Genomic DNA, 7,668 nt, shown 5'->3' on the forward strand with positions numbered 1-7,668 from the left:
ACGGCGCCAATCAGACGGGCATCGCACCGCCCCAAAGGTGCGGAATGCTCCGCATCTTTGGGGGCCGAGCCCCAACATTGAGGGGCTAGGCCGACGCCGGAGGAATTTCCGCCCCGCCAGCTGGCGGAAACGGCCTTTGGTGCCCCGCCAGCTGGCGCGGAAATGACATGTCGGGGCGGCGCATGCGCGGGAGCGTCAGCGGCCGCTGAAAGTTTCCCGCGCATGCGCAGTGGAGGGAGTCTCTTCCGCTTCCGCCCTGGTGGAGACCGTGGCGGAGGCGGAAGGGAAAGAGTGCCCCCACGGCACAGGCCCGCCTGCGGATCGGTGGGCCCCGATCGCGGGCCAGGCCACCGTGGGGGCACCCCCGGGGTCAGATCGCTCCGCGCCCCCCCCCACAGGACCCCGGAGCCCACCCACGCCGCCTTGTCCCGCCGGTATGGTAGGTGATTTAATTTACGCCGGCGGGACAGGCAATTTATCGGCGGGACTTCGGCCCATCCGGGCCGGAGAATCGCGCGGGGTGGGGCCCGCCAACCGGCGCGGCGCGATTCCCGCCCCCGCCGAATATCCGGTGCCGGAGACTTCGGCAACCGGCGGGGGCGGGATTCACAGCAGCCCCCGGCGATTCTCCGACCCGGCGGGGGTCGGAGAATGACGCCCATGGTTACATTCAATATATTTATAGTCTTTGGATTTGCAGAAATCAACAGACCAGCTCTGTGTTTCTTCCTGCAGCTCTCAGCAAAACACACAGACACTCCCAGCTGCCTCCTCAAACTGAAACCAAAAACAGAAGTGAGCTCAGCTCCCCCCCACCCTCTGACATCACTTCAGTAATATGATCAGCTCCATTTCTTAAAGGTACATTGCTTAACCATCCATCTCTTAAAGGTACACTCACATGACACTCTCCTTCTGCTCACAGGCCTGGACACAGAAGACTCGGACCTGGTCCTGAAGCCCGAGGATTTTCAGATGGCCCTCGCCACCCTCCAACCGTCTGTCTCCCAGCAGGATCTTCGCAACTACAAACTAATGCAACAGAGACTCTCAGCTATGTGACAGGCTGTATTCGAACAACATGATCCCAAATTTGGAACAGGGATTATGGTGTAAGGACATTAACTGAATTAAAACGGATCACACCCACCTGGGAATGAGGATACAGTTTGGGATCTGTATGGTTTGTAACTATGTCTCAGGGTGGAAGGGCAGCTGGTGGCACAGTGGTTAGCACTGTTGCTTCACAGCTCCAGGGTCTCAGGTTCGATTCCCCGCTGGGTCACTGTCTGTGCGGAGTCTGCACGTTCTCCCCGTGTCTGCGTGGGTTTCCTCCGGGTGCTCCGGTTTCCTCCCACAAGTCCCGAAAGACGTGCTGTTAGGTGAATTGGACATTCTGAATTCTCCCTCTGTGACCCGAACAGGCGCCGGAATGTGGCGACGAGGGGATTTTCACAGTAACTTCATTGCAGTGTTAGTGTAAGCCTACTTGTGACAATAATAAAGATTATTATTATTAGATATGATTGGGTGGACGTGTTTGAGAAACAGGACGTGCAGAGTTCATGCAGCCTATGGAAGAGAGCAGGTACTCGGGGAGGGGGGGGGACATCCGGATGGGAACAGGTACTCCGGGGAGGAACATCCGGATGGGAACAGGTACTCCGTGGAGAACGTCCGGATGGGAACAGGTATTCCGGGTGAGCAACATCCGGATGGGAACAGGCACATTCCCGGGGTGGAACACCCGGATGGGAACAGGTACTCCGGAGGAGGAATATCCGGATGGGAACAGGCACATTCCCGGGGTGGAACAACCAGATGGGAACAGGTACTCCGGGGAGGAACATCGGGATGGGAACAGGTATTCCGGGTGAGCAACATCTGGATGGGAACAGGCACATTCCCAGGGTGGAACACCCGGATGGGAACAGGTACTCTGGGGGAGGAACATCCGGATGGGAACTGGTACTCCAGGGGAGGAACATCCGGATGGGAACCGGTACTCCGGGGGAGGAATATCCGGATGGGAACAGGTACTCCGGGGAGGAACATCCGGATGGGAACAGGTACTCCGGAGGAGGAATATCCGGATGGGAACAGGCACATTCCCGGGGTGGAACAACCAGATGGGAACAGGTACTCCGGGGAGGAACATCGGGATGGGAACAGGTATTCCGGGTGAGCAACATCCGGATGGGAACAGGCACATTCCCAGGGTGGAACACCCGGATGGGAACAGGTACTCTGGGGGAGGAACATCCGGATGGGAACTGGTACTCTGGGGGAGGAACATCCGGATGGGAACTGGTACTCTGGGGGAGGAACATCCGGATGGGAACCGGTACTCCGGGGGAGGAATATCCGGATGGGAACAGCTACTCCGGGGGAGGAACATCCGGATGGGAACTGGTACTCCGGGGAGGAACATCCGGATGGGGACCGGAACTCCGGGGGAGGAACATCCGGATGGGAATAAGCACTCTGGGGGTGGAATATCCAGATGGGAACAGGTACTCCGGGGGAGAAACATCCGGATGGGAACCGGTACTCCGGGGGAGGAATATCCGGATGGGAACAGGAACTCTGGGGGAGGAACATCCGGATGGGAACTGGTACTCCGGGGAGGAACATCCGGATGGGAATAAGCACTCTGGGGAGGAATATCCGGATGGGAATAAGCACTCTGGGGAGGAATATCCGGATGGAAACAGGTACTCCGGGGGAGGAATATCCGGATGGGGACTGGTACTCCGGGGGGGAACATCCAGGTGGCAACATATACTCCGGAGGAGGAACATCCGGGTGGGAACAGGCACACTGGGGGAGGAATATCCGGATGGGAACAGGCACTCTGGGGGAGGAATATCCGGATGGGAACAGGCACTCCGGGTGAGAAACATCCAGATGGGAACTGGCTCTCCGGGGGAGGAATATCCGGATGGGAACAGGCACTCTGGGGAGGAATATCCGGATGGGAACAGGCACTCTGGGGGAGGAATATCCGGATGGGAACAGGCACTCCGGGTGAGAAACATCCAGATGGGAACAGGCACTCTGGGGGAGGAATATCCGGATGGGAACAGGCACTCCGGGTGAGAAACATCCGGATGGGAACAGGCACTCTGGGGGAGGAATATCCGGATGGGAACAGGCACTCCGGGTGAGAAACATCCGGATGGGAACAGGCACTCTGGGGGAGGAATATCCGGATGGGAACAGGCACTCCGGGTGAGAAACATCCAGATGGGAACAGGCTCTCTGGGTGAGGAATATCCGGATGGGAACAGGTACTCCAGGTGATAAACATCCAGATGGGAACAGGCTCTCCGGGGGCGGAATATCTGGATGGGAACAGGTACTCCGGGGAGCAAGATCCGGATGGGAACAGGTACTCGGGGGGAACATCCGCATGGGAACAGGTACTCCGGGGGAAACATCCGGATGGGAACATGTGCTCCGGAGGAGGAATACCTGGATAGGAACAGTGTGTAGTGGGAATGAATCCAAACGAATCACTCGACAGTTTGTTGCATTACACCGGGGGTGCAGGCTCCGGGGAAATTCCTCTCCACTGAACACAGAACATGATCATCATTTATACAATTACTGATGGTTAGTCGCCCTCCTCAGCTAGACACAATCCAATCACAATGATTGTACAGTCATTCTCAGAACCAATGAAATTGGTTAGTAGGCAGCTGGGAAATGTGTGATCATCTCGTGGACAGCTTATGGGGTTACTCCCGGCTTCCAGACGCTATTATCGACTGTCCTTGGCTCTCATGAATTCATGGCTCCCTTTTGGGTGACTGTGTGGAGTCTGCACGTTCTCCCCGTGTGTGCGTGGGTTTCCTCCGGGTGCTCCGGTTTCCTCCCACAAGTCCCGAAAGACGTGCTGTTAGGTGGATTGGACATTCTGAATTCTCCCTCTGTGACCCGAACAGGCGCCGGAATGTGGCGACGAGGGGTTTACACAGTGACTTCATTGCAGCGTTAATGTAAACCTGCTTGTGACACTAATAAAGATGATTATTATTATCCTTAATTTGGCTACAGGCTGCAAGTGTTGTCAACATCCCACAGAGCATCTGCTGATCAGGAGCATTTCAGCTGAATGCGACTTTTCTGTGTGTGTCTGTGTGCAACGGTCCTTCCAAGGAATGTGGTCAAGTTAGTTAGCTAAGTCCCATGATGCCTCACAAACATTTCATTGCTAGCTGTAATTATATATTGGTATACAGTAAATTGTGCTTTTAAAAATACCTGTGGTTCACCAATATTCATTGCAGGTGCCTGTGCCCTGGGAAACACACGTCAACAGACAGGTGCTCAGGAGAGAGGAACCTTGGAATGGGCAGAGGATGGAAGCATTTTATGGAATTTGATTTATTGTCACATGTACTGAAGTACATTGAAAAGTGTTTTTCTGCAGCCAAGGGAACGTACACAGGACGTACATAGTAGACAAAAGAATAATCAACAGAGAACATTGACAAATGGTACGTCAACGAATAGTGATTGGTTACAGAGCGGAACAAGGCCAAACAAGAGCAGCACAGGGCGTCGTGAACAGTGTTCTTACAGGGAACAGATCAGTCCGAGGGGGAGTCGTTGAGGAGTCTTGTAGCTGTGGGGAAGTTCCTATGTCTGGATGTCAAAGGCTGGTTTAGCTCACTGGGCTAAATCGCTGGCTTTTAAAGCAGACCAAGGCAGGCCAGCAGCACGGTTCAATTCCCGTACCAGCCTCCCCGAACAGGCGCCGGAATGTGGCGACTAGGGGCTTTTCACAGCAACTTTATTGAAGCCTACTCGTGACAAGCGATTTTCATTTCATGTGCGGGTCTTCAGACTTCTGTACCTTCTGCCTGATGAAAGGGTCTGGAAGAAGGCAATGCCTGGGTGGGAGGGGTCTCTGATAATGCTGCCTGCCTTCCTGAGGCAGCGGGAGGTGTAGACAGAATCAATGGGAGGGTGGCAAGCTGGTGTGATGCGTTGGGCTGAGTTCACCACACTCTGCAGATTCTTGCGATCTTGGACCGAGCAGTTGCCATACCAGGCTGTGATGCAGCTGGATAGGATGCTCTCTATCGCACATCTGGAGAAGTTTGTGAGAGTCGATGCAGACATGCTGAATTTCTTTAGCTTCCGTAGGAAGTAGAGAAGTTGTTGAGTGTTTTTGACTGTTGCATCAACGTGAGTGGACCAGGACAGGCTGTTGGTGATGGTGACCCCCAGGGGCTTAAAGCTATCGACCATCTCCCCTTCGGAGCCATTGATGTAAACGGGGGGGTTGTGCTGCGTTTCCTGAAATCGACAACGTTAACATCTAAATGAAGACATGCCCGGTATCGTTAACATCTGGCTGGAGATATGTCTGGTATTGTTAACATCTGGATGAAGACATGCCCGGTACAGTTAACATCTGGGTGGAGACATGCCCGGGACAGTTAACATCTGGATGGAGACATGTCTGGTATTGTTAACATCTGGCTGGAGACATGTCCTGTATTGTGAACATCCGGATGGAGACATGCCCGGTATCGTTAACATCCGGATGGGGACATGCCCGGTATCGTTAACATCCGGATGGGGACATGTCCGGTATTGTTAACATCCGGATGGGGACATGTCCGGTATTGTTAACATCCGGGTGGAGACATGTCTGGTATTGTTAACATCTGGATGAAGACATGCCCGGGACAGTTAACATCTGGATGGATACATGTCTGGGATAGTTAACATCCAGATGGAGACATGTCTGGTATTGTTAACATCTGGGTGGAGACATGTCCGGTATCGTTAACATCTGGGTGGAGACATGTCCGGTATCGTTAACATCCGGATGGAGACATGCCCGGTATTGTGAACATCCGGATGGAGACATGTCTGGTATCGTTAACATCTGGGTGGAGACATGTCCGGTATCGTTAACATCCGGATGGGGACATGTCCTGTATCGTTAACATCCGGATGGGGACATGTCCGGTATCGTTAACATCCGGATGGGGACATGTCTGGTATTGTTAACATCCGGATGGAGACATGTCTGGTATTGTTAACATCCGGATGGGGACATGTCCGGTTTCGTTAACATCCGGATGGGGACATGTCTGGTATTGTTAACATCTGGGTGGAGACATGTCTGGTATTGTTAACATCCGGATGGGGACATGTCCGGTATCGTTAACATCCGGATGGAGACATGCCCGGTATCGTTAACATCCGGATGGAGACATGCCCGGTATTGTTAACATCCGGACGGGGACATGTCCGGTATCGTTAACATCCGGATGGAGATATGCCCGGTATTGTTAACATCCGGATGGAGACATGTCCGGTATCGTTAACATCTGGATGGAGACATGCCCGGTACCGTTAACATCTGGGTGGAGACATGTCTGGTATTGTTAACATCCGGATGGGGACATGTCTGGTATCGTTAACATCCGGATGGAGACATGCCCGGTATCGTTAACATCTGGGTGGAGACATGCACGGTATCATTAACATCCGGATGGGGACATGTCCGGTATTGTTAACATCCGGATGGGGACATGTCCGGTATCGTTAACATCCGGATGGAGACATGTCTGGTATCGTTAACATCCGGATGGGGACATGTCCGGTATCGTTAACATCCGGATGGAGACATGTCTGGTATTGTTAACATCCGGATGGAGACATGCCCGGTATTGTTAACATCCGGATGGAGACATGTCTGGTATCGTTAACATCCTTGTGGAGACATGCCCGGTATCGTTAACATCGGGATGGAGGCATGTCTGGTATTGTTAACATCTGGAGGGGGACATGTCTGGTATCGTTAACATCCGGATGGAGACATGTCTGGTATCGTTAACATCCGGATGGAGACATGTCCGGTATCGTTAACATCCGGATGGAGACATGCCCGGTATCGTTAACATCTGGGTGGAGACATGTCTGGTATTGTTAACATCCGGATGGGGACATGTCTGGTATCATTAACATCCGGATGGAGACATGCCCGGTATCGTTAACATCTGGGTGGAGACATGTCTGGTATTGTGAACATCTGGGTGGAGACATGTCTGGTATCGTTAACATCTGGATGGTGACATGTCTGGTATCGTTAACATCCGGATGGAGACATGTCTGGTATCGTTAACATCTGGATGGAGACATGCCTGGTATTGTTAACATCCGGATGGAGACATGTCTGGTATTGTTAACATCCGGATGGGGACATGTCTGGTATCGTTAACATCCGGATGGAGATATGCCCGGTATTGTTAACATCCGGATGAGGACATGTCTGGTATTGTTAACATCCGGATGGAGATATGTCTGGTATCGTTAACATCCGGATGGAGACATGTCTGGTATTGTTAACATCCGGATGGGGACATGTCTGGTATTGTTAACATCCGGATGGGGACATGTCTGGTATCGTTAACATCCGGATGGAGACATGCCCGGTATCGTTAACATCCGGATGGAGACATGCCCGGTATTGTGAACATCCGGATGGGGACATGCCCGGTATTGTTAACATCCGGATGGGGACATGTTCCGGTATCATTAACATCCGGATGGAGGCATGCCCGGTATTGTTAACATCCAGATGGGGACATGTCTGGTATCGTTAACATCCGGATGGAGACATGCCCGGTATCATTAACATCC

At 52.9% G+C, this 7,668-nt stretch overlaps 1 long non-coding RNA gene across 1 annotated transcript; it reads left to right on the forward strand.

The window, feature by feature from the left end:
• Positions 1-366: 366 nt before the first annotated feature.
• LOC140411241 (uncharacterized) lies at positions 367-4,048 on the forward strand. The gene is made up of 2 exons (XR_011940842.1): positions 367-1,659; positions 1,762-4,048. It is a non-coding gene; the product is annotated as an uncharacterized lncRNA (long non-coding RNA).
• Positions 4,049-7,668: the final 3,620 nt, after the last annotated feature.

This window comes from Scyliorhinus torazame, chromosome 4, assembly GCF_047496885.1.
Source record: "Scyliorhinus torazame isolate Kashiwa2021f chromosome 4, sScyTor2.1, whole genome shotgun sequence".
NCBI lineage: Eukaryota > Metazoa > Chordata > Chondrichthyes > Carcharhiniformes > Scyliorhinidae > Scyliorhinus > Scyliorhinus torazame.